At 40.6% G+C, this 27,977-nt stretch overlaps 1 protein-coding gene and 1 long non-coding RNA gene across 2 annotated transcripts in view; one reads left to right on the forward strand and one right to left on the reverse strand.

Annotated features, from left to right (window-relative positions):
* KCNB2 (potassium voltage-gated channel subfamily B member 2) overlaps positions 1 to 27,977 on the reverse strand; it is a 403,794-nt gene that overhangs the window by 300,347 nt on the left and 75,470 nt on the right. The gene's annotated exons all lie outside the window — the stretch shown is intronic.
* The window catches only part of LOC309614856, a 37,000-nt gene extending 9,023 nt beyond the window's left edge, over positions 1 to 27,977 (forward strand). Inside the window, exon 2 of the long non-coding RNA XR_014236434.1 lies at positions 52 to 27,977. This is a non-coding gene — a long non-coding RNA (uncharacterized lncRNA). The remainder of the gene's footprint in view (positions 1 to 51) is intronic.

A 27,977-nucleotide genomic window follows, 5' to 3' on the forward strand; every position in this document is an offset into this window, starting at 1 on the left:
GTGTCCCCTGCATTGGCAGGCAGATTCTCAACCACTGCGCCACCAGGGAAGCCCCCTAATACATTTTTATCACGAGTTGCTTTATGGGCTTTCTTCTATTTTTTCATCTAGCATCTGATTTTATAGAGCTTAAAAATGGAATTTTTAATGAAGTTTTTTTTTTAATTGATGGCCCTCAGCAATAGTGTTCCTAGCCCACTGGATTGAGTGCCACTAAAGATACCCACTGAAAGCAGCACTTTCTGAAAGGTCAGGGTATGATTTTCTAAAGGACTTCACTCTGATAAGGCATGACTTAGGTTCTTCATTTCCATGATATGTCCTGACACGATATCATTGACAACCATAGTACAACCCAGCAAAATGGAGGATTGGCCCAGTGGTACAATTTTGCTGCTCATTTACTCATTCTTCCCTGACTCGTTTGTCCCACAAGCACATCTTTTGCTCCTGGCTAGTTGTCTGGCACTGGAGACAGACATGTTTCCATTGCTGGAGAAGTCGCTGTGTTGTAGGAAACTGATGTACAAAAAATAGTCAGTATCACACCAGCAAGCAAATCCTAGAATCAGAGCTGAGGACCGCCATTCATTGGACAAAGCACACCCTACTCTATTTCTCCACGTCTTGCCTAATAGGAGCTCCTTTATCGTGGGTCAGGGCCACCGCCACACCATCCTGAAGCTACAGCTCTAGACACATGCAAGGATACATTTGATCACCTGCTCTTGAAAAGTCAGTATAAAAAAAAATCCATGACGTACTCATGCACATCCAGTCCCGCCTTCCCTGCCATCAGCTCTCTTTCACCTGACATTGTGCCATCTGTCTAACCCGTTAGGGGTTCCATTCCTTATTTCTATGTTTAGTTTAATTCTTTGTTATAGGAAAACCCTAAGTGAGTATCTCTGAACCCTGGCTGCACACTAGATTAACTTGGGGAGCTTAAAAGTAGACCCATGCCAGGACCTCTCCCCTGAAATTATGCTTCAAGTGGTCCACGGTGTGGCCTCGGCACCTGCATTTGCCTTTTCTTTCAGTTTTATTGAGATATAATTGACATACAGCACCGTGAAAGTTTAAGGTATACAGTGTAATGACTTGACTTACATATATTGTGCAATGATTACCACGGTAAGTTCAGTTTCTGATACTCCCTCGGTGACTCTAGAAAACAGCCAGGATTCTAAGACACGCTGCTCTACTCAGAGATCGTGAAGCCTGAGGAGCCAAACTTGGATGAAATCACACACTTCCCTCGGCATCTCTGCACAACCTTGTGTAGGAAAGAGTCAGTGAGCAGAATATCTGGGGGAGAGGCAGAGGAGAGGCCAGGGGAAAGAGGCTCTGTTTGTCAAATAATAACATAAGGCGACCCTCACAGTGGGGGTGGGGGGAGAGAAATCTCAAACCAAAGAAAGAAAACGTGAACTATTAAGTTTTAAAATAAATGACTGCATGAGAGCTGGGAATGGTTTTCTGCCCGAAGGTTAAGGAGCAGGTCACCAGTAACGTAACTGGTGGAGGTCTAATCAATAGATTTGGGGCCTGCTTGCTATATTTCTGTGCTTCCACCATGGGTCATAGGAAAAGCTGATAAACAGTCATCCTGGGTCAGAATCTGGAGTTGTGCGGCCCAAGCTTCTTCTACAACAAAGACCAAGCTGGGGAAGGTCACATTCATCAACCTCAAAGAAAATTCTGGCTTCCTTTGCATCATGATGAATTTGTTAACTATGAAATTATCTAAAATTTTAAAGACCAGTTCCTATCTCCCCTCTGTGGGGTCACTGGAGGTAGAAAGAAGGAGCTGCAGGGACTTCCCTGGTGGTCCAGTGGTTAGAACTCTGAGTTTCCACTGCAGGGGGCACGGGTTCGATCCCTGGTCAGGGAACTAAGATCCCGCAAGCCTCAAGGTGCAGCAAAAAAAAAAAAAAAAAAAAAGAAGGAAAGAAGGAGCTGTCTAGGTGAACATTTGCGCACACCAGGCATGCCTGGAGCCAATAATGAGAATTCAAAGAAGACACAATGATCTACGTAAGCTGGGTGATGAATTTAGTACCGTCTAAAGTTGGCCTTGGAAGCACTTCCTTCGGGCATTTATCCTCTAAAGGCATGAAGGGTGTTTTGATTTGGAGTTTTTCCATTTGGGGGTGGGAAATGATGCCATGTAGTAGGAAAAGCTCCAGGCTCCTTCAGAATAACCATGTGTCCAGGCAGGTCATCCAACCTCTCCAATATAATTCCTTCAACCATAAGATGGAGAAAATGGCATCAAAGGGCTTCGGAGTCCCTTCCAGCTATAAAAGACTAAGAATTGATTGAAATTGGATTTCGCAGGAGTTTGGGGGCACTGCTGGTTTGTGTGTGTGTGTGTGTGTGTGTGGTGTTTTTACTTAATAGGCAGAAATTAGACCGCAGTTAAGATTTTAAGGCTGACTTGAAAATACACGTTTGCCTTACACAAGCAAACTGCACCATTAGAAATAGTCATTAAAAGAAGAACTCAGCTTCTACAAGAGGACTTTCTGGGGCTGTGAATGAGATTGTGGCATGGTTATTTTGGAGAGAGGCCAAAGAATTAGCAACACTTGTGAAGCTTGGTGGCCTGTGCCCTTGGCGGGATTTAATTCTAGGGATTAGAGAGCAAAAAGGTGTAATTTCACAGCAGTTTACCAATATTTTGCAAGTTTCCATATACCTACAGGGGAAAACTTTGGGGTGTTTACTCTAGTTTTAGTGTAATGTGAAAGATAAAAACAGAAGGAAAAAAAAAGACGAGATGACAGAAGAATAGGTTTTGACCCATTTCAAAGCCATAGCATCTTAAATGATCCCTCACAGAATCTCTAATTACTTCTGTGGGGAAAAGAGTGATAATTCTAACAATAACGAACAAATGTTAAGTGTTAATCTGTGCTAATTGCTTTCCATTATTTCCTCACCCAATCCTCACAACTATATGAGATTGGCATCATTATTATCCCATTTTGCAGATGAGAACACAAAGGCCCAAGTCTCAGGGTTGGTAAGAGGAGAAACAAGGAAACACCTACCCATGGCCTTTCAAGTTTTGACCTCTATTTATTCCTCATTCCATAGCTTGCTCACTTCTTCTGTTTCTTCTTTTTAAAATATCCCCCCACAATTATCTTCAAATCTGGTCCCTAGCTGGCTCTGCAGCACCTAATCTACTTTGTTTGGCTCCTCACTGTTCTCGCATGAGGTTGACGGCAAGTCTTTGGTGACCTGTAGGCTTAACAATCTTTTAGTCAAATGCTTATCCGTGCAATTCAACTGTTAAATGGAATTTATATGTAAAGGAGATGAGAGAAGAGGGACTTGCAGAGGTCTTCCAAGACTTCCGAGGTCTAGCTACTTAAAAGGAAAAGTAAGATAATGGATAAACAACAAGATCCTATTGTATCGATACAGCACAAGGAGCTATATTCTATATCCTGTAAGACCATAATAGAAAAGGAAATGAAGAAGAATATATATATATGTGTATCTCAAACTGAATCACTTTTCTGCACACCAGAGACTAACACAACATTGTACATCAACTATACTTCAATTAAAAAAAAAAAAAGGGGCTTCCTTGGTGGTGCAGTGGTTGAGAATCTGCCTGCTAATGCAGGGGACACGGGTTCGAGCCCTGGTCTGGGAAGATCCCACATGCCGCGGAGCAACTAGGTCCGTGAGCCACAACTACTGAGGCTGCGCGTCTGGAGCCTGTGCTCCGCAACAAGAGAGGCCACGATAGTGAGAGGCCCGCGCACCGCGATGAAGAGTGGCCCCCGCTTGCCGCAACTAGAGAAAGCCCTCGCACAGAAACGAAGACACAACATAGCCAAAAATAAATAAATAAATAAATAAATAAATAAATAAATAAATAAATAAATAAATAAATAAATAAATAAATAAAGAGAGAGAGAGAGAGAAATTAAGAGAAAGGGAGGGAGAGAGACAGAGAAAGAAGGAGAGAATGACTCGAAGCTCAGCGGCGAGCACTGGGGCACCTCTGCTACATGAGCAGCATTAGCTACACCGCACACATTTCCTGCTTCTATGGCCTTCTCTGCTTCCTCCTGTCTCCCAGCCCAGGCACACTCATGACCAGCTAATAGGGATCATCTGGTAGAAAAGACTGATGTGACTGCATCCCTCTGGATGGATTGATAGCTCTAATTTCCCTACAAAACAGATCTCTTCAGAAGGAGGAAGAAAAATGTTGTTTACAAAAGCAATGAGCTAAGCTGTGAAATCCCTTAGTACAACGTGCCAAGCAAAACCAGATTAACTCTCCCGATACAGGGCACTATAAAATACAGAGTTTATTTAGAGTAGGGCTATCCTTTGCAGCCTGGTTTAATCCAGTAATGCTACTAAACACGGGGTTACCCCAGGCCACACTGTAGACCATTGCATCCTCACCTACCTTTGGTTACTGTTAGCAGAGACCGAGTCAGAGGCCTGGCATTTCCACCACCTAGTGACGGTGGCAGGAAGGCTTTAGTTCCAGAATCACTATCAACCACATCAACCACCGCAACATGCATAACACCTTCATACAAACCACGTGCTTGCTTAGCAAGTATGTCTTCCAGGCAAGAGCACCAACCCCACTTCCCCTTCCAACCCAATATTGCCCATAAGGCCTTCCTATAAGGGAAATGATTGGGGAAGCAGATATTTCAAGACTGGAAGACAGTGATTCAGCCTTATGGCATGTCAGCATTTGTTCAGTGGCAGAAATGGGTCAGTACTTGACTTTTACGGATCCTTACTCTTTCTTCTCCTTTGACTTCTTTCCCTACTTTGAACTAAAATGAAGATCCGATGTTCTCTAATTTGAACTGTCATGACAAACATTGCTCTGAGGGATCAAGAGATTTGACTTGACTTATAGAAGGGAGAACATCCTAGTTGTAAAGGGCACTGTCTTCGGAGCCAAAGAAAACTAGGTTATAGCCTTGCCTCTGCCTCTTGGTAGCTATGTGACCTCAGGCAAGTTACTGAACCTCTCTGGGCTGCAGATTTCTGATACACAGTATAACAGGGATCAAAATGTTCCCTATCATAACATTGCCTGGCTTCGGTGAAGACTGATGAGATAAAGTACATAAAGCATTCAATAAATGTTGTTATCATGATTATAACCTAATTGAATCAAAATGAAAGGATGAGAGCAAACTAGAGGAAAACTGCATCCCTGCCACGGTTCATAATGGATATTTGTCTGCAAATAGTTTTCTAATTTCAGTAAAAACCTAGTTTGCTTGCTCTCAGTTAATTCGGTACCTTTTAGTAGTCCATATTTCCATAATGAGCTGGACTTCAACCACCTCTTCTAGAGTAACAATGCCAGACTCTTCATAAATTGTCCTTTTACCTTAACTAACCATCAGAGATAGGTACTATGTTCCCTGTTTTACAGAGAAGGCATTTCAGAGATGCTGTGGGATAGGCCCAAATTTGAGCCAACAGTCAGGATTTGAATGCAGATCTTCTCATCTCACCACCGTTGCCCCAGGTTCTCTGAACATCAGAAAACTCACGACAGTAAGAGCTAGCCTTCACTGAGCCGTGTATATGCCAGACACTGTTCCAATCAGATCTGTAAACTTATAATCCTCATAAAACCCCTATGGATTTCTACCATTCCCATTTTATAGATGAGAAAACCAAGGCAACAAGGAAATTAAGGAACTTGCCCAAAGTGACACAACTAGTAGGCAGAAAGGTGTCAGAAACCAGACCGTTTCTCTGTGAGGAAACGGATGCCATAGAGAAGACACATTATGATACTTTCGGTCAGAAGGGAGGCAGCCAGGAGCTGTTCTACTCTGAATGCTTTGTTCACACAGACTTTTAACTTTTCTCCTTTGTATTTCATACCCCAAATGAAGTTTTCGCCCCTTTCTGCATAGTTAAATATGGCAGTGTGTGTAGCAGCCTTTGCAGTGGACCTCCATCCTATGAAAGTAGCAAGAGGCAAACCTGACCATACTAGAGGTGAGGAAATAAAACCGAAGACCAGGAGCCTTCCCCACTATCACTCGGTGAGATCTCGGCGGCAGCGATGGGGTACTCTTCATTCAATTCTGGGCTCCAAATTCCCCAGAAGGATCACATGGAGTCCCTCTGGGGCCTTTTCTGTCCATCAGGCAAACTCAGCTGAGTGACAGGCTGAAAAGTCACTGGGATGATAATTCCTTCGTTTTGACGGTAACCACACCTAACGGTGATGACTCAGAATCTCACATACGTTGAATTATATTGCTTTAGAAGCACTCCCAAATCCTTCGATCACGAAAGGTGACAGATACCTGCCCTCTTGGATGTTTGCGTCTGCCTACCTTCAATCAGGATTTGCAGCTTACTGCCAAAGGGGAGAGGAAGCCTTTTTGAGTCCAGACTTGCCAACAGACACAGACAAGCGGTCACCTCCTCAGGAATGCCCAGCCTCACACCAAGCTTGGGGCATCACAAAGCAACCTGAAGGGATTAGGCTTCATCCGCAGGCTTGAGTGTGGAGCCTGTGGTATCCACCCAGACCAGACTTGGGGTCATGGACACAAAGGTTAAGATTTCCGATTCACACCGCCTGGATCAGCTCCCCAGTACAACAAAAGCTAGCACGTTTCCGGGCTTCCCTAAGAACTCCAGGTGGCTTGAAAGACGTAGAGGAGGGAGAGAAGGAAGGTAATATTTTAGTCCAACCCCAAATCAACACAGATCATTAAAACGCATTGTCTCATTCTCCAATTGTACCTAAACATTTTGAAAAAAATGATCTTCCTTATGCTAATCCTGTCATCAGGACCTACTTGGATCCAAATTTTAACTTGATGTATTTTCTCCTAAACTTATTGTTCTCTCTTTAATTAGATTTGAGTTGATGAGAACTAATAGCGTTCTTCATAGTTGCTCTTCCCCTGCTGAGGGAATAGAGCATCAATTAAAATTATACTGAAATCCCAATGCCAAGAAAGAAAAGTGGAACTGAGTTACTTGCCTTTCCCAGGAATACAAATATATTTAATCTAAAAATCACAGTTAGTTAGTATGGGAAAGAAACTAACTCTATAGAAAGAAATCCATCCATTTTGTTCATAATCTAAACTCCTGCCATGAAAAGTGTGGCCAATGGACTTGCAGGGGTTACGTCACTTGGGGGGTGGTTAGAAATGTGGAGTCTTAGGTCCCGATAGAGGTGATGTTTAACAAAATACTGCTGTAGTGGGGGGAGCCTTGCGGGGGGGTGGTGGTAATGAACATACCTTTGATCTCTACCAGTTAATTTTGTCAATGGAATATTAAGCATGCCCATTAACTGCACTGATTCAGTTTTCTAATTAAATGCTTACTAATTAACTGCAGGATTCTTCTCATAGTAACAGATTAGGCCAAATCATGACGTTATCACTGATGAATGGAAACATCCTCTCACAGCACGAGATACTTATTATCTGCCTCAGTGATGGGCTGTGTCATCCAGGATTGGCAGCAAACGACTGTAAGTGAAGTAGAGTTCACAGAATTCGCATCCTGAAGCAGGGGTCAGCAAAGTTCCCTGTAAGTGGCATAGAGTAAATATTTGAAGCTTTGTGGACCACATGGTCTCTTTTCCAACTCTTCAGCTCTGCCAGTGGAGTGTGAAAGCAGCCATAGACAAAATGCAAATGAATGAGAGTGGCCATGCTCCAATAAAACTTTATTGGCACTGAAATTGGAATTTCATATAACTTTCACGTCATGAAATATTCTTTTTCTTTTGATATTTTTTTTTTCAACGCTTTAAAAATGTGAAAACCATTCTAGGTTTGGAGGTCGTACAGAATTAGGCAGTGGGTTGGCTGACCCCATACTAAAATTAAGGCTATACTCGCACAAAGGAGGTACTGACACGAGGCTGAGGACGGATCGACAGCTCCTTCAGGCCATTCTGAATAATATGGAAAGCAACTCAGTAGGAATACCTGTTTTTTCAAAAGGAATGAAATATTTATTTGTTAGAACTCTAGCCTGACAAAGAACATTTGTTCATGTATTGATATTAATGTCTGATGATTTAACAATTACAATGCTGCTATGGGTTGAATTATGTCCCCCCCGCTAAAGATATGTTGGAGTCCTAACCCCCAGGACCTCAGAATGTGACCTTATTTGGAAGTACGGTCTTTACAGATGTAATCAAGTTAAGATGAGGTCATTAGGGAAGGTCCTAATTCACTATGACTGGTGTCCTTATAAAAAGGGGAAAGTTGAATACAGACATGCACACAGGAAGAACGCCACATGAAGATGAAGGCAGAAAGTGGGGTGATGTGGCAGAAGCCAAAGACGGCCAGCAAACCATCAGAAACCAGGAGTGAGACGTGGAACAGATCTCCCCCCCAACCTCATAAGGAACCAACCCTGCTGACCTCTTGATCTAGAACTTCTAGCCTCCAGAACTGTGACGCAATACTGTTCTGTTGTTTAAGACACCCCGTTTGTAATACTTTGTGTTAAGGCAGCCCTAGGAAACTGACACAAATGCCCTTATTCCTTTTAGACTCAGGATATAAGGGGGTCTCTGTATGTATCTTCTTTCCCCTCATTTGCCAAAATAACTGCCGGCTGGTAGAAAAGACAATGCTAACAAGTCTTGCTACCGGTTTGCTCTGTTAGGGAGAGCATATCTCAAGTCTGCCTTTTTTATTTGTTATGTTAAAAAAAATCAACATCAGTGAGGTCACGTCCATAGCTGGAAAGGCACACATGCTACCTACAGATGCCTTGCCAATAGAGAGTGGCAGTTTGATTAACACCCGCTAAATGTAAAAATGAAATCTAAATTGTGCCAAATGTATAAAACTGAAGACTTCTGGATTTGGAATGAACTGGAAGGAAAAAAGAACAAAAATTCTGTGGTTAATTAACTTCCGGCCCTGTCATATGTCTCCGTCTGTATTAATAATTACGTGAATCTTATTAAATGCGGTGGACAAGAAAAGAAGTCACTTGAAGATTAAACTCCTATAACCATGAAAACTAGCAGTTGTGGTAAATGTTTAACAACCAGCTCTTGGGGGAGGCAGAGGGTGGGCCTGATTTGTTGGGTTTGCCAATTTCTATGGTGTAACTATCCCCACCGTGGCTGATTTCAAGCTACTAGCAGTATTTCACTGAACACTTAGTAGGGAAGAGATGTCCACATCATTTATCACCAGCTGGTGTGAGCCAGCTCCTGCATATATCTGGTTATAGCAATAATAACTTCCACCAACTCCCAACATCAGCTACATCTAAGAATGAAACTGTGGATGCAAAGGTGAGACTCTCACTGCCTCAAAGCTGTCTCCCAACAACCTAGAGAATCAATGCACATAGATCTGGGGGAGCTAGCCTTTAGAAGCTCTCCTAAAAAGTATTATTTTGATGCCTGGTTAGCTCTTCTTTCCTGGGACAAGCCTGCTAGCCTGCTAAACCACTGGGAAAAGAAATGCTTCAAATGTCAGCTACCCCTCCAGCACACGCACCCTAACAGAGACACAATCCACACGATAAAGGACAAGACAGTTAGTTCTGCTCTAAAGTTTCTCAAAATCATTGTGCAATGTAAGATTGTGCAATAAAAACCACGGGGCTGGTGAGAAAAATGGATGCTCAAAAATTCAGCAGGGAAACATTTTAAGAAGTCACCTAATAAAAATGGTAGCAAAGTTTTACACATGTTAAACGATCCAGAAATACCTAAATACTACAATAAATAGAACACTTTATCTTGAAACTGCCTGGAGTTTGCTTGTGGCAGTGAGCTTTGAAGGGCTGAAGCTTGTGAGTTATTGTGAAGTGGTGGAACGATGGTTAGCTGAAACTGGAGAGAAAGCTGGAAGCCCAGATGCGGATGGCGTGGCTCAGAACACGTGGGGAACTGAGGTAGCTGGCAGAGGTCTGAGGTGTGTGCGTGTCTGTGATTTGGGCGTTCCTACACAGCCCCTTTCGGTTGGGTACAGTTTTCCTTATTCATCTAGTGCTTACCACGGACAACATCATGCATAAGAAAACAAGAAATGCTCACATTTTCCCCTAATGTATCAACTGTGTTTTTAAAACAAGTGGATAGCAGAACTGACTAGACTTAGCTTTTTTTAAAAAAACTCTTAATATGTTTATTTTGTTTTATGTTCATCAGTATTCAGAAATTTTAGTCATCGATTTCTGCTTTCTTATTTTTTTTATTTTTATCTTTTATTTTTTGGCCATACCATGATGCATGCGGGATCTTAATCCCCAACCAGGGATCGGCCCCCGTGCCCCCTGCATTGGGAGCGAGGAGTCTTCATCTCTGGACTGCCAGGAAAGACCAGACTTTGTTGTTTGACCCTCTACAGGTCCTTTCTACTGTATCCACTCTACAACTTTCTACTAGGATAGAAAATACAATGAGATGTACAGAAAAATCCAAGCTTAGAAGCTCTAGGAAGTGTTTTTCGTATTGGTTAGTCATTAGGCTCTATCTCTTCTGCCCTTTTTCTTCATTCCTTAGTGACCCCCTGCTCTAGATTTAGCACCTGGGATCCTTAACATTTTTGTATTCTCTTCTGCATAAAACTCTGCTTTCATGAAAGAGTGAGCTAAACTGATTCTTACTAAAGTTAAAGGACTGGGAACAACTTCACGGAGATCAAAGCATCAAGGTAAAAGAATCTGGCAGGTATTTTTGGATATTGGGCATTATCAAATTGATGGGGGAGCTATTGGACATAAAGTGTTCTTCTAAACACTTCATAAATAGCACACAATGGTCGTCTCTTCAGAACAATAGTCCCCAGTGGTCCCATTTATTCTGGCTGTGTGAGGAGGAGATGCACGTCTGCATCTCAGCTTCTCCTCAACCTGGTTGTTTGGAAGAGGCATTCAATGCCCACTCCATCGCCCCCAGACATCCTTCACAAGGTTGTTACAAGGAACAATGAAAGAACATGGTTTCTGGCCTCATGTTTATCATGTGAAAGGGAAGCAGCACACATGATGGCTAAGGGCGCCAGCTCTGCAATCAAACTGCCTGGGTGAAAATCTGGACCCCACCACTTCCTCTTTGTTGGAACTTGGGTATGTCCCTTAGGCTCTCTGAGGTTCAGTTTCTTCAGCCATACAATGGGGATAATGATGGGAACTCTGCTCAATATTCTGGAACAACCTAATTGGGAAAAAAAATTTGAAAAAGAATAGATACATGTATATGGATAACTGAATCACTTTGCTGTACACCTGAAACTCACACAACATTGTTAATCTACTATACTCCAATATAAAATTAAAAGTTAAAAAAAAGAAAATGAAATACATATCGAAATGCTCAGCACAATGTCTAGACAGAGCCAGTGTTCAATATATGTTATTAATAACAAGAAATTCAATATGAGCTAGCTCTATGGACACCCTCTGGACACATGATACAAATGTTAGCCGTTTAACTGCATGCAACACATTATACCTATAAGCTGCCCAAGTATGTGCTGAATGTGATGGTTTACTTATTTTAAAAGACACTTAAATCTATTCCATAGAATGTGGCCTTAGCTTTGCGGTTTGCTGAATAAAGCACAGGCTCCTGGTTCCCAAGAGCCTAGCAGTACAAAACTGCCAGATGGATGACCCACGGTGTGATACGGCCTGTGTGCTGGGCGGAATTGAGCTGCACATAAAGCCAGGTTACTTGTGTAGAGATTCAAGCCAAGACCCTGCCCTCCTCAGCTCTCCAGCCCAGACACCAGAACTAATTTATGTGCCAGGTGAATAAATGTGACTTCAATCTTCTGAAGGTGCAGAATGATCCTAGGTTTTCCTTTAGACAGTAGTCTTTCTATAGACACAGAATTGCTAGGCTAATTTTGAAATTGCTTTTCTATTCTGGTGACTTTTGGCAGTTTGGTCTTCAAGCTTTTAAGTATTTTGCTTTTGAAATGGCTACATGTACAGTGTGACCAAATTATGAGGCACTGCAAAACTCTGATCCTGAAGCTGGAGTCTAGACAATTCCTTCTCTCTCCACAGCTGACCAAACCATCCTCATGGTCTTTCCTCGAATAGCATCACCTGGTAATTCAATGCTAGCATTTGTTCAGAATAATTGTTTTTCTCCTTTGGACCACAACCAAAATCTTCAAATGTAAAATATCTACCATACTGGAAATAAAGATTTTAAACAAATTTGGATTTTCTTTCTCATTTAGCTGAGGCTACTGAGCTTTTTACTTGGAAATTGTAATTCGAGTGATTTAAAGGTTCTAACATGTATATGTTCTCCAATTATTTGAATGCAACCTCCTTGGGGCAGAGACTGTTTTGTCCATTCCTCCATTTCCAACACCTAAAACAGTGTCTAGAACCCTGTAGGTGCTTCTGTTAGTTTCCTATTTCTATGCAACAAATTACCGCAAACTTAGTGACTCCAAACAACAAACACTTAGCATCTCCCAGTTTCTGTGGGTCAAGAGTCCAGATATAGCTTGACCAGGTCCTCTGCTAGGGTCCCACAAGGCTACAATAAAGGTGTCAGTCAGTGTTGAGGTCTCATCTAAGGCTCTACTAGAAAAGGATCTGATTTTGTTGACAGAATTCAGATCCTTACGGCTGTGATACTGGAAGCTGTGGTTTCTTACCAGCTGTTGGCTGGAAGCTTCCTTGGGTCTAGAAGGCTGTCCTCGGACCCTTGCCATGTTGGCTCCCATAGAGGCAGCCCAGTTCTTCAAAGGCAGCAGGAGAGAGAGAGAGACTCCAGCAAGATGGGTGTTGAGATGTTACGAAATCACATACGTGTCATCTTGTACATCTTTCACCCCGTTCTATTGATTAGAAGCAAGTCACAGCCCAGCCACACTCCAGGGGCGAGTATGACACAGTGTGTAAACACCAGGCGATGGGAGTCGTGGGGACACCCTAAGAGTCTGTCTGTCACAATTCTTTATTTTTTTTTTTTTTGGTCACGTAGTTTGCGGGATCTTTGTCCCCCAACCAGGGATCAAATCCGCGCCTTCGGCAGTGAAAGTGCAGGGTCCTAATCATTGTACTGCCAGGGAATTCCCTGTCCGTCACAATTCTTAATACATTGATCCAATAAATGAATGCAGAGCCACTGTCTCTAGTGAGCACCTAGCTAGTATGATCATATGAGATAAGTTTACGTTTTGAGTCCTTTATTCTATAACCCGTAGATTTTCAATTCCTTCTTTAGTTAAAACACACATCTCTGAGTAAAGATAATTTGTTAAAAGCCATCTCAGGCTTATTAAAAAATGTTTGGGGAGAGATCGTAAATGTAGCACAGAACCATACTGTTATCTTTTTTGGTGAAGAAAGCGTTTCCACAAGCTCAAAGGGATGAAGTGCTGTGGCCATAGAGGAAAAGGCACTGAATGGGTGTTTCCTCTTTCAGGCTGTTCTCCCAGATTTTCTGAGCACACAGATAATTGGAGAAGTTCTCCCTCAGAGGTATCCAGCTCCACATGCTTTGAAGGAGAGACCAGTCCGGAAAGCAAAGCATGCATCGGGCAGAATAAAGATACTTGGGAAATGAGTATGCACTTGTAAAATAGTTCATGTTGAAATACTTTACTAACACAAACATCAAAGAAACTGGATTGATTTATATACATTAAAGTGGAGTGGGTAGAAAAAGGAGGAGCCATGGTTTTTAGTTCTGTATCTACTAAGTGATTTATAGGATAAGCTCCCAACCTGCTTAACTACTCTCTCTAATGAACGTAGGCTTATGAACTGATGAAAAATCTCTGAAGCATCTGGCCGTCTGTGAAAGGAAGGGGTGATTGTGAGGGCACCAAGGGAGCAGTGGTTAGAGAGGACACATTATGCAAATGGTAGCGTGTCTCTGGGGCCAGCCTGAGTGGGTGTGACCCTTCACACCTGAGACTCTGGGTTCCTGACTTCTCATCTGTCAAACAGGGAGAGAAACAGACCTACCTTGGGTGGTGGCTGTGAGAATTAGTTACACGTAATGCATTTAGAATATAGCCAAGAAGATAAATACTAGCTCTAAGATTTAGTGTTATTTGTTAGAAAAACAGATTTAAACTTATCCAGCTGATAATATGCATACTCTTTTATAGAAACATGAAACACAGGAAAAAAATTTGGAAATTCATTCTGAAATCCTTAGAAGAAACCATCATTACGAAGAGCCATTTTCCTTTATTTTTCCATTTATTTTTTTTTTCCAAACCAACAGTGAAATTCAGGCCCCATGTGGTGAAATGTTACAAATGGGTAATCGCTGTCATCTGGTCCAAGCTTCCTGAATACTGGAAGCCTCATTCCCTGCAACTTGTTCACAAGGTCATGACACGCCTCTTTCCCCTACCAACTTATCAACCTACCTTCCATTTGCAAAACCTTTTTTGGTTTTTCATTGTCCCCTGAGACGTGTCCAAATGGCATGCGTTCTAAAGTCCTCTATCAGGACACACCAGTAACTGCACTTCCCAGCCTTCACTTTCCTGCCTCTTCCGTCTCCACCCTCCCTGTTTCAGTAAATGATGGCTCAGTTCTCCTCCCCACCCCTTCCTCGGTGTCTGGGTGTCTGCTTCCGAAGGCCCACAGAGGGCTTCCACCGCTCACGTCCTGTCCTCCTCAAAGCTGGAGGTGAGTCTGTGTGCACTCCTAGAGCCATGTCAACTTCAGAGGGTAAAGGACAAGAAACGCCCCTGAACTGTGATGGGTATCTCTATGATCTAAGTCGGTAGAAGGAATGTATTCCTTTCCTCCAGCTTTGGGTATAACTGTTTCACTCGATCAATAGAGCCAGAGAAAGTTAACCTCAGCGCTGATTGACTCTGGCTGACTGGAAGAGAACTCCTGACAACAGAAACGCTGCAATGAGACAGCGTCATGACTAACAAGCCAGTCAATGAAGACACACCCAAAACACCATTTACAAACCTCCGGTTTCCTTCTTCTTACACCATTCTGATTTTTGTAAAATCAGAATGCTAAGCCCACACCCTTGTTTTATAGATGGGGAAATTCAAGTTCAGGGAGATTCAGTGTCTCACACAAGCCCACAATGATGAGTTTAGGAAGAATTGGAACAGATCCCAGGTACAGAAGTGCTGGGACCTGGGCTCTGAGAGCCATGCCACGGGACTCTCCTATAGGTTCTTCTGACTCCAAGTAAGATGCACTGAGCACTTCAACAGATAGGGGTCCGGGATGCATCCCCTCAGATCAGATTCTGCTGCATGCAAATTACATGTGACTTAACATTCCGATACGCAACAGAACAATTAAACATTAGGGTTCTCTTATCAGATTCTTATAGAGTCCTTGTGGCATTAACTGTAGACCAACTTTTAAAGAAAACTGCATATCCTACTGTACAGCACAGAGAACTATATTCAATACCCTGTGATAAACCACAGTGGAAAAGAATATGAAAAGGAATATATATATACATACATATGTATATATATAACCGAATCACTTTGCTGTACTGCAGAAATTAACACATTATAAATCAACTATAGTTCAATAAAATTAAAAAAACAAAGAGAACTGCACACTAGGATTTAATCATCTAGATTATTCATGTCCCTCTTCATTAGATTCCTATGTATTTTTTAAAAATTTGCCTGAGTATTCTGTTTAATAAATTAATCATTTTTGGAGGCTTGACACGAGGAAATGACTTTCATCCCCATTTCACTTTGCCTATGTAGGAAGATGTTTATTCAATCACTTGTCATCAAGGTAATATTTACTCTTAGACCTTCTAGCAGGTCATGATTACTCTCACATTGCTTCAACTGTTATGTATGATGGTAGGTTATGTTAGTAACATGTTTGAATGTCTCCTAATACTGGAAGGTCAAGAAATTCTCCAACTGCCCTCTATATTCTTGGATAATAATGAAAGACTGTCTGGATATGATTCATAAGACTAGTTACAGAGGTGGTGGGGTTTTCTCCTTTTGAAATCATGTATAAAGCATTTTTAAAAGGTTTATAATCTGTTGAAACCAGGCAAACATTTTTATTCCTGTTTTATACTACAAAACCAAACCCTAAGAGAAGTCTAAATCATGTTTTTATTCCTTTGTGCATCATTCCACGAAGATCAGAAGGATATCCTATTTATCAGTTTATTCTTAATACTTCACATAGGGCTTGGCACATTGTGGATATTCATTAACTATGCACTAATAGAGAAAATAATTTATTCAAATAGATTAGAGATAATATAAATTAATGTCTTAAAAGGCAGACTTAACTGTAAGTAATCAAACATAGCAAATGAAATAACAACAAAGCAGGAAACACTGCCTGGGTATATGCCTGGATTTACATGAACTCTCTCATCAGATGTATGAATACAGTCTCCAACATTTAACCAACTTTACAATCAACTTGCAAAGTGAATTTCAAAAAGTGATTAGAGTAAGCTACAGATTTCAATAGATCTTTATTTGATTTTGTAATTAATTGAAGATTTTAGTCTAAATTTTATCAAAACTGTGGTATAGATGCTGGATTATGTCTATTTTATTTTTTTTTTAAACTCTAATTTAAATGAGTGAAGGAAAATATCTGAGTCAAGTAATGTTGTTATTATGGTATAACAAGACAAAAAAGAAAAAACAACTTTCTGGGAAATGACAGAAAGAGCCATTAGCTGAACTGATAATCCATACCATCTTTCTAGTTTGTAGAATAGAAAGATCTGGAAGCTGGGATGTGGATGGCATGATGTGATCATGCTGGGGATCTCGACTGGCCATGTCCTCCAGGTACACCAGCAGATGGCAGAAGCTCCTTGGTATGTATGAGAGGTCGTTACTGACAGGCTGGGTTTAAATCATTTGGAGCAAATAAAAAATTCAGATCAGAAAGAGTTAAGAGATGTAACTTCACTGGGATTCTTTTAAAAACTACATCTACATAAATTTGCAGTCTTATATCTCACATCAATATAAAAGGGAGACCCATATGTACAGAATCACTCATATTCATAATATATTAATCTTTTTTATTCTAGAATATTCACATGTGAGATGGTTAGATTTTTCAGAAAAACAAAAGCCTCAGACGGAGTCAAGTCCAGATACCATGGGAATAGGGAGGAATGGGGAGTTGTTGTGTAATGGGTATAGAGTTTCAGTTTTGCAACACCAAAAAGAGCTCTGGAGAGTGGTTGTATAATTGGAATGTACTAAACATTACTGCAATATATACACTTAAAAACAGTTAAAACAACAAGGTCCTACTGTACAGGGAACTGCATTCAGTATCTTGTAATAACCTATAATGGAAAAGAATCTGAAAAAGAATATATATATGTATGTATAGCTGAGTCACTTTGCTGTGCACCTGAAACTAACCCAACATTGTAAATCAACTATACTTCAATAAAAAAAATGGTTAAGATAGTAAATTTTATGCTTTGTGTATTTTACCACAATTAAAATGAAAAAATCAGGATATTCACTTCTGCATCTAAGGGCCTAACACATAATGCACTGAATTAATATATCTAAAACATAATATTGGAGGGCCTGACAACCTTGGACAGCAATTGCTTCCAAAAGAAACACTTTGGTTAGAAAAGGATACTGGGATTTATCACAGACAAATTCAAGAGGGCACTGAAGTGCCTGTTGCTACTGCACTTGTTAGTTCATGAGTGACCATTTCTTTCCAGAAAGTTTAAGATCCATTAACTCCTTCTACTTAGCACTAATTGATATTGTTGATATCGCAGAAGAGGGACTCAGGATTGAATCAGCACAGACAATAAACCTGCCTGTTTCTTTCCAGATGGGTCTTCCCAGTTTCTGCTGCAGAGGCAATGGTCAGCTCTGTGGGCGGAACATCTAAGCTACTTGTTAGATCTCCTCTTCTGTGGCAACACTGTATTGAACTGTTTTCCCAGTAGAGTAACCAGAAAACTTTAGTTATCTAAAGCAGCGCTGGCCAATAGAAATACATGTAATTCAAAATGTCTGTGCCACATTTCAAGAATATAAGCAAGTGACAAATTTTATTTTATTTTTTATTTATTTTTTCGATAGTTTTTTAAAATATATATATTTTTAAAATTCATTTATTTATTTATTTTTGGCTGTGTTGGGTCTTCATTTCTGTGCGAGGGCTTTCTCTAGTTGTGGCAAGCGGGGGCCACTCTTCATCGCGGTGCGCGGACCTCTCACTATTGCGGCCTCTTGTTGCAGAGCACAGGCTCCAGACACGCAGGCTCAGTAATTGTGGCTCACGGGCCCAGTTGCTCCGCAGCATGTGGGATCTTCCCAGACCAGGGCTCGAACCCATATCCCCTGCATTGGAAGGCAGAGTCTCAACCACTGCGCCACCAGGGAAGCCCCCCATAGTTTTTTCTTTTTATTGGAGTATAATTGCTTTACAATGTTGTGTTAGTTTCTGCTGTACAACGAAGTGAATCAGCTATATGTATACATATATCCCCTCCCTCTTGGACCTCCCTCCCACCCACCCCCATCCCAGCCATCTAGGTCATCACAGAGCACCACGCTGAAGCTCTCTGTGCTATACAGCAGGTTCCCACCAGCTATCTATTTTACGCATGGCAGTATATATATGTCAGTCCTAATCTCCCAATTCGTCCCACCCTCCCCTTCCCCTGCTGTGTCCACATGTCCATTCTCTACATCTGCGTCTCTATTCCTGCCCTGGAAATAGGTTCATCTGTATCATTTTTCTAGATTCCACATATATGCGTCAATATATGATATTTGTTTTTCTCTTTCTGACTTACTTCACAATTTATGACAGACTCTAGGTCCATCCACAACTCTACAAGTAACCCAATTACATTGCTTTTTATGGCTGAGTAATATTCCATTGAATATATGTACCACATCTTCTTTATCCATTCATCTGTCGTTGGACATTTAGGTTGCTTCCATGTCCTGGCTATTGTTAACAGTGCTGCAATGAACATTGGGGTACATGTGTCATTCTGAATTATGGTTTTCTCAGGGTATATGCCCAGTAGTGGGATTGCTGGTAGTCATATGGTAATTCTATTTTTAGTTTTTTAAGGAACCTCCGTGCTGTTCTCCATAGTGGCTGTATCAGTTTACGTTCCCACCAACAGTGCAAGAGGGTTCCCTTTTCTCTGCATCCTCTCCAGCATTTGTTGTTTGCAGATTTTTGATGATGGCCATTCTGACTGGTGTGAGGTGATACCTCACTGTAGTTTTGATTTGCATTTCTCTAATAATTAGTGATGTTGAGCATCTTTTCATGTGCCTCTTGGCCATCTGGATGTCTTCTTGGGAGAAATGTCTATTTAGGTCTTCCGCCCATTTTTTGATTGGGTTGTTTGTTTTTTTGATATTGAGCTCCATGAGCTGTTCGTATATTTTGGAGATTAATCCTTTGTCCGTTGCTTCGTTTGCAAATATTTTCTCCCATTCTGAGGGTTGTCTATTCATCTTGTTTATGGTTTCCTTTGCTGTGCAAAAGCTTTTAAGTTTAACTAGGTCCCATTTTTTTATTTTTGTTTTTATTTTCATTACTCTAGCAGGTGGGTCAAAAAAGATCTTGCTGGGGTTTATATCAAAGAGTGTTTTCCCTATGTTTTCCTCCAAGAGTTTTATAGTGTCCCATCTTACATTTAGGTCTTTAATCCATTTTGAGTTTATTTTTGTGTATGGTGTTAGGGAGTGTTCTAATTTCATTCTTTTACATGTAGCTGTCCAGTTTTCCCAGCACCACTTATTGAAGAGGCTGTCTTTTCTCCATTGTATATTCTTGCCTCCTTTGTCATATATTAGGGACCATAGGTGTGTGGGTTTACCTCTGGGCTTTCTATCCTGTACCATTGATCTATATTTCTGTTTTTGTGCCAGTACCATATTGTCTTCATTACTGTAGCTTTGTAGTATAGTATGAAATGACATCAATTTTAATAGTAATTTCATTTAACACAATATACTGAAAATATGCAATCAATATACAAATTTTCATACAAGGTAATATTTCATTTTTTTTTTTGTACCAAGTCTTCAAAACCCGGTGTGTACTTTCCACTTGTAGCACATCTTCAGTTCAGACCAGCTATATTTGAAATGTTCAGTAATAACCGTATTGGACCACACAGCTATAAGTATTAACACATCCCATGAATGAATATGTAATCCTTTAATACATCACTTCAACTGAATGGTTCTGAATTTTGTTTAAATCTCACTTTTATTGTTTCAGTTTTGAAGATTATTTTCATTGTTGCCTAAAACTGATGGTGTCTATATACCATGAAAATGTGGAACAAATCTTCTTTTTTTGAAGGATAAGATTTAGATGAAATAAAATTTGATGATAATAAAGTAATGTTTTGAAGTGAAAATGGGTCAGTCCTTTCACTACTACTTGTCTCAATATCAACAGCAAAACCACAAAAATGTATTTTTATTAAAATAATCTTACATTAAAATCTAGTTTTATCATGAGATGGATGCATGACAACCCAGTAACATTTCTATACTTAAGTTAATATTTAGGGTGAATTCACTGACAAGAAAAAAAAAGGAGAGTTTCTCTGATTCTAAGGGTACGAGACCTCAAAATTCATTGGGGGCACTATTTGTTGTGATCTTGGACCAAGTTCCCTATTTTGAGGTCCTCCAGAAACTTGAATCATTTGGGATGTTAGTGCTTCGGGATCATTTTCTTACACACGGTGTGCAGCTTGCAAGGCTGGAGAGATAACGTCAGTCCCCACTGCCATCTTGGCAGGTATTTTTAGCTTCCCCGTCACACAGATGCAGCAACACAAGAGGCTGTAGAGAAACAGCTGTGTGTGGAGGTACCACGGCGTGGGAGGCTGAAGAGCACCTGCAGGATGCAAGTCTCCCAGTGTCACCGCTGATGTTCTAGACTGTGAGCCCCCAAGTCATGCTCCCACATATTTATATGCCTTGCTGAGGAGCCTGAGAAGCTTAGATCATATTATGGTGCGTGTTTTCTAAAAAAAGGCTGTAGACAGCACTTGCCAAAAATCACTCTATTTTTAATCGGTTGTTTATTTTTTTTTTTTTTTGAGGGATGTGAGGGAATTCAGTGTCTGGGAAAACCACTAGATGGAGAGTTTAGAAGTGAGAGGAAGGCATGAAACCCAGACGGCTGAGACCAACAGGGTCAGCTCGGAGAACATCTGTGAGTTCCAGAAATTGGTCTGTGTCTTCTCCCTTCCTCCCCTTTCCTCCAGGTTTCTCAGCTCGAAAAAGTCCTCATGTTACCTTCTGCCTGCAACCTGGGTACCCTACTTTGGACTGATTCTGTAGATATCATTTTGCTTCCCCAACTTTTCTAAACCTTTCCTCTCTGCCTAATCAAACCTTATCATAAATGTCCGCCCACTGCCAGAGAAACTAACAGGTAATCTCATGATCGACCTTTGTTCTAACCCTCCAGCCTCTCCTAGATGATAGTTTCTGGTATTTGAACTGGATTTCAAAAGAAAACACCCTTATCTCCGATTCCAAAAACAAAGCTGTACATTCATTGATGTATGTTTCAGATGGAAGAAGGAAACAGCCAAGGCAGGGGAGTATCATTTTAGGAAGGCAGGGCTTTTGTGCCCAAATCAGGTTGTACCCATTCTTCCATCCAACCCTGGAGAGATTCCAAGGACTCTCATCTTTGAGCAGCAGATTCAGCTCCCATGCCCCGACGTTTCCATTTGGTGCTCACTTTGCTTCCAACATGAAGCAGAAACCGGTGCATCTGATGGATATAGAGTAGTAGAATGGAAACACAAAAATGGACAATAAACCATGGCTCCTGTTGATTAGCTGGCATTTTTTACAATAGACTCTTAATTATTCAGTCACTGTTTCACTGGTTACTTGGAATTAGTCTGCATAAATCACATCAGAGCTGAAACCTGGCCCAGGGTGTGGAGACATAGAACTCTAAGAGAGGAAGGAATTCTGGAAGCTCACAAAGGATGCCTGAGAGCTAACAGATTCATTTAAGCCCCTCCAAGTCTCCTCCAGCATTTCAGTGTAAGGCGAAGTGCAGGATACAGAGCCTGAGGAAGCTGTGCCCATCATACCAACTCCGCCCCATACATTAAGTAAATATTCATTAAGCTTCTCTCTGTGTGCCAGGTAGAGCTTTAGGAACTGGAAAGAGTTGTAACATAGATTGACAGAATCCCTGCTCTCACAAGCCTTACATTCCAGTGGGAAATGGGAGACAGTAAATGGATAAAGAAATAGGAAAATTTCAGACAGCACTACGTGCCACGAAAATAAAACCAAATAATGTGATAGAAGAGAGAGGGGTTCCTTTCTATGGGGTAGTTTGTAATGAACTCTTAGAACAACATTGAGTATTTGAAGGGAGACCTGAATGAAAATTTTTTAAAAACCTAAAAGCTGAAGAATTTTACATGGAGACATAATGGAACATGCCTGACTTTGGTGGTTAAAAAAATTCGATAAATTTTGGAGTAAACAAAGCCCAGTGCAAGCCATGCTTAACACCCAGGAGGTGACAGATGACCTTGTTCTGTCGTTAGCTTCCACTCTTTATAAACATGCCACTTGCACCACCAAAATCCGTATTACTTGAAAAATGCCAGCTATATTTCCACCCTACCTCTAGTTTTGTAGCTATTCCAAATTTTCACTTGAAAATCTGAATGGCCAGGAAATAGACGATGACAATTCAGAGAGGTCCTACACTTAATTCCAACAAAATGTATAAATTCAATAGGAATCTTTAACGCAAAATTTAAAAAAAAGAAAGGGTGGCATGACGGTCCATTGAGCACTTTAAAATGCCTTAATCTTTTCAAATAGCTCAGAGAAGCTTTTCACCCTTGTCAGTATGTAGCCTTGGGTTTCAAGAACTAGGGATAATCACTGGGACAATCTTGTACAGGGCAGCTGACATTTAAATGGCAATACATTATTTTCTGTGTGACTTAAATTATCTTTTGTCTACTGACTTTATAAACTTATTAAAGCAAATTATGATACTTGAAGCTCTGAGGTGAAGGACTCTAGTGAGGATGAATCTGCTTGTCTTATCTTTCCTCCTTTATCTGTTCATTTCATTCATTTACCTTTTTAAAAACCGTATGCTTCATGTGGGCAAAGAAAAGTCGATTTATAGGCTAGGGAATCTTTTTTTTTAATCTTAGTCAATTTCTTGTAAACTTTCCAAAATTTAGTGTCTAAAATAGAGTTCCCAGTCTATAATACATACCTCTTCTCTACTTTATTATTTCTCATGAATCCCCCCAAACATACCCAACCCCCAATGGTCCAGTCTCTTATGGGGCAGAACAGCATTTTTCAAAAAGTGGCCAAGGACCAGCTCTATCCAAACCATCCCCTGCATGTTTGTTAAAATGCAGATTCCAGGCTCTACCATGGGCCAAGTAAGTTAGAAATTCGTAGACTGGGGTCCTGAAATCTGTGTTAAACCAGCACCCTAGGTAATTCTCATGCAATTGAAAATCCAAACTCCAGAGCATAGGTGAGTTCTGTGCTCCATCCTGAGCCTGGCATGCCCCTCAGTTTATGGTTTCAGAGCCAGGTAAAGCCAGGTTATAAAACAAAAAACAAAAACACAGGACCACAGATTACTAAGTGCTTTCACATACAACATCTTATTTGATTCTCACAACCACCCTTCAAAGGAGGCAGAAGATCTTAAGATTTTCATTAAAAGACAAGGGAACTGAGGTTCAGAGAAAAAAATGATGTTCCCACTGCATATAATTAGTAAGAGGTAGACCTGGGGCTAGATTTCAGGTCTTCTAAGGAGTTCCATGCTCCTGTTTCCTGGATTGGCCATACATTCTCCAGGCACTCCAAACATGGAGTCCAAGGGACAGCTCATAGCTAGTGCTATGTGGAAAGAGGTTATATTCATGGTTGTGAACTGCTGCTACTGCTGCCCTGGCCACATCTATCACCTGGTCATGGGGGCCTCTCAGTGGCAATACATAGTCCCTGCTATGGACTGAACTGTGTCCCTCCAAAATTCATATGTTAAAGCTCTAACTTCCAATGTGATGGTATTTGGAGATGGAGTCTTTGGGAGGTAATCAGGTTTAGATGAGGTCATGAGGGTGGGGTCCTCGAGATGGGATTCGTGCCCTTGTAAGAGGAGACACCAAAGAGCTTGCTTTCTCTTTCTCTCTACCATATGAGGACTCAGTGAGAAGGTAACATTTGTAAGCCAGGAAGAGAGGTCTCACTAGAACTCAACCATGCTGGCACTCTGATCTCATATTTCCAGCCTCCAGAACTGTAAGGAAATAAGTTTCTGTTGTTTGAGCCACATAGTCTATGATGTTTTGTTATGGTACCCCTAGCTGACTAAGTCCTTGTTTCTCTGATATTTTTGGTACCTTAAAAGCATTTCGGCATTCAATCACCTAGGTCATATGTGCCACATATGTGCCACCAGATGTGGTCCTAAGTAATTATGACATCTCTCCAGGTCTCCATGGAAACAATGTCTCCCCTGAACTTTTCTGTCAGGATGCAGTAGGGACAAGAAATTATTCAAGAAATGAAATAACTTATTTCAGAAAGGACAGAACCTGCAGAAGACAGACTCTGGGTATCTAGTCACAAGTGGCAGATTTAAAGTGCCCTGAAGCAGTTCTCCTTGGAAAAGCCTTACAAGAGCACACACCCTTATAAACACCCTTTCTCCAGAATAAAAAGCAAAGACAAATATCAAATAACTGCAATAATCATGCACCAGTATCTACCCCATGCCTGATCCTGTATTTTATCGTGTGATCTTATTTCATTGTAAGAACAATAAGGTCAGATGGGGAGTATTCATTTAACGACAAAAGAAATCAAGTGTCAAAGTTACGAACTTTAGGGCAGAGCTTGAATTGAACCCAAATCTTCTCCGATGCTACATTTAACACCATGTGTTGACCCATCAGAACTACAACAAAAATCCTTCAGTGGTAGGAGCTAAAATAAAGAAATACATTAGAAATAAATTAGAAGGTGCTTCCTTCCTATTTGGCATTTAATCGATATCTAATAAAACTATTTTTATGCAATCAACAGCACTGGGAGAAGAGGCTGTGATGTTATCAGAAAGAAGAGATGCTTAACGTGGACTGTACATTACACACTTACAAGAAAAAAACCAGTTTGCATCAATGGTGAGACTCGGTACGCTTCCCCGTCTGTCCTAGCAGGAAGACAGGCAGCATTTCTACAAGAGAATTCACGCCACCCAACTAAAATTAGATCGTCCACATTTATGCTTTGAGTTGGTGTCATTATCTCAGTGGCGGTGTGGGAGTTTAAACCCGTAATCTCTGCGTATTTTGAACGGATAAACCTGATTTGCATAACTGCAAGAGCTCAAGAAACCACTCTACTGCATTACTTCATTCTGGTGATGAATTTTCAATGTGGACCGTTCAGAATTTACCAGTAGAGGAAAGCAACTCCACTAATTAAACTGCTGATATGCCAACTGATAGCAACTAACAAGTCCAGTGTTTAACAACATCAGGGTTACAATGTGACTCTATCAGATGTGTGAATATGGGTATCAGACATCCCAGAGTGGCTGGGACAGGCCAAAGTGGGATGAATTTTACTTCTGGCAGCACAGTTGACACTGAGGCATGATGTCTCACCAGTTGGGCAAACTCCACAGATGGCCAGATCTTAATACAGAACAAAACACTGATGTGACGTAAGAGGGATTTTACTTTTTACATTTTTTTGTTCTAAGTCAAATGCTGCAGAAACATGGGGCTAATTAGAAATATTTTTTATAGCAAAGCACCGTAAACACAAAGCATCATGGTCTGTCAGTGATTCAACGTATACTGGATAACAGCATGAAAGGTATTTAAAGCTTTTTTTTTGAGGAATATAAATTCCTACTCATCATAGGCGTAGTAGCAGATTTCCTAGGAATTTGCAGAGGCCAAATGTGATAGCCCATTTTTTGCTTGTTATGACTGAATTCAGCTGGAAGATAACTGCCTATTCATAATCCACTATTTTTACTTTTATTTTCAGCTTATCTTTCTAAATCCAGATTCACTCTGTCTGGTCATAGTGTTGAAAACACTTTAATGATACAGTGGGACAGAAACAAATGAGTCCATATGTAACCATGGAGCAGCTCTTGATCCACTGTTATCTAGCTGCCTTTTATTCTATAACTGTGTGTGTGTGTAGGGGGGACTGTGTGAATAAAATGACATTCACTTCACAGATGTTATTTCAAAACAGAGGACCATGTCTCCTAACAATACCATCATGTTTAATTTTCCAAAAAAGTGTTAAAACTCAGAGAATCTAACTCTGAAATCTACTGAAAAAGAACATTCCAGTTTTTCTCACGCTGCACTTTATTAAAAAATAATTCTTCTTAAGTTAAAACTTGAAAATGCCTAGGAGTTCTAAGGACTAAAATAATCCTTTCCTTGGGAAAAATCAGTGATTTCATGCAGCAGTATTCAGAAATCCATTCTACCTCCACAAAGCCCAAGGCAACCGCTTCTACTTATCTTGTTCGAGACTTTGACCCTGACATATGGCTGCCTGGTGCCGTCTGCTTCAATGTGTTGAGTTTTACTAAGAAGACCTGAATTAGAACCAGATTTTCATGGGCGCGTGTTTCTAACTCCTATACTATATTCCGTGATATAATTTGCTTAAAAGAGATGGAAAACTTCAGGGAGGAAGAAATCGGGGCAAAAATTTCATCAGCTTGAAATGACAAAGAACTGGAAGTGATATCTTATTCCAAAAATTCACCAGCAAGTCTTCAACAAAATTGTATTTCCTTGTGTTTTCCAGATGATGTTCATATTTACATTTATAATACCAAAAGGTCAGTAGAGCGAATCGTGAGTTACTTGTGGGCGGGTTAAGTATCACTTTTCACCCAGAACCCAGCACTGCTGAATTCTTCAATCTCAGAACAGTAAGTAAACTTATGTCTGTTAGTAAATTAAGTTGGGATAGGCAAACAGTCAGGCTTTCTATGTTAATACCGAGTGTTGTTGGAACACTTATGAATTGAGGAAAGTCACAGAATATATTGATGATCAGTGTTAAGTAAAGTATGAGGCTGATAATGACTTTGCTGGGGATTTATTATTTGAGAGTACCTGACATTTGTACAGTGTTTTTAGGGTTTATATGCCCTATTTCATTTGAACTCAATAATAGGCGAGCTGGCTTTATTTTTTCTACTTTAAATTATAGTTAACATTTAGTGAGTTTTAAACATGTTTCAGGCACATATATTAATTAGCTAGCTAATTAATTAATATCATTTAACCCTTATCACAATCCAATTGCCCCCAAAATGAGGAAAGTGAGGATCTGAAAAAATAAATGGATTTCTCAAACTTGGGCAGCAAGTGGGCCACCTAGGATATTAAGTCCAATTGGAGTGAGCTAAGGCCTGATATTTTCTATTCCCATATGTGACAAATATAAAGCAAAAAGCTGAAACTGTAAGAACGATACCATGGTCTTCATGTGTTGCAAGGTGGAAGGTTCATTACAATAGAAGGTGTCCCTTCCGCAGTCCATTGTAAAGAGCCAGTGTTCCACAGGGCAAAGCAAAATCTACACAACCCTCAATACCTCCCTCCATGTTGCCAAAAGAGTCATGTGTAATTTACAAGCAAGTGAGCCCTTCTTATAATAGGAAGTCTAGATCATTCAAAGATCATATATTGCACAATAGAAACATTATCTGTGACTAAAATAACCTGCGAGATGTTGACAGATTCAGATATGGGACTTCAATCTGCCAGGGTCCCCAAAACCCAAGAGTTGTAAGCTTGAAAGTGGTGAGTCCAACTCTAATCCCAGGGAAGCATTTGCAAACAGAGTAACCCCATCCATATTTAAGAAGTGTTTTTAGGTTGGTTACCTTTGTAAATGTTTAGGCAAAATAAA

This window comes from Balaenoptera borealis (genome assembly GCF_965194805.1).
Source record: "Balaenoptera borealis genome assembly, chromosome: 17".
Classification (NCBI taxonomy): Eukaryota; Metazoa; Chordata; class Mammalia; order Artiodactyla; family Balaenopteridae; genus Balaenoptera; species Balaenoptera borealis.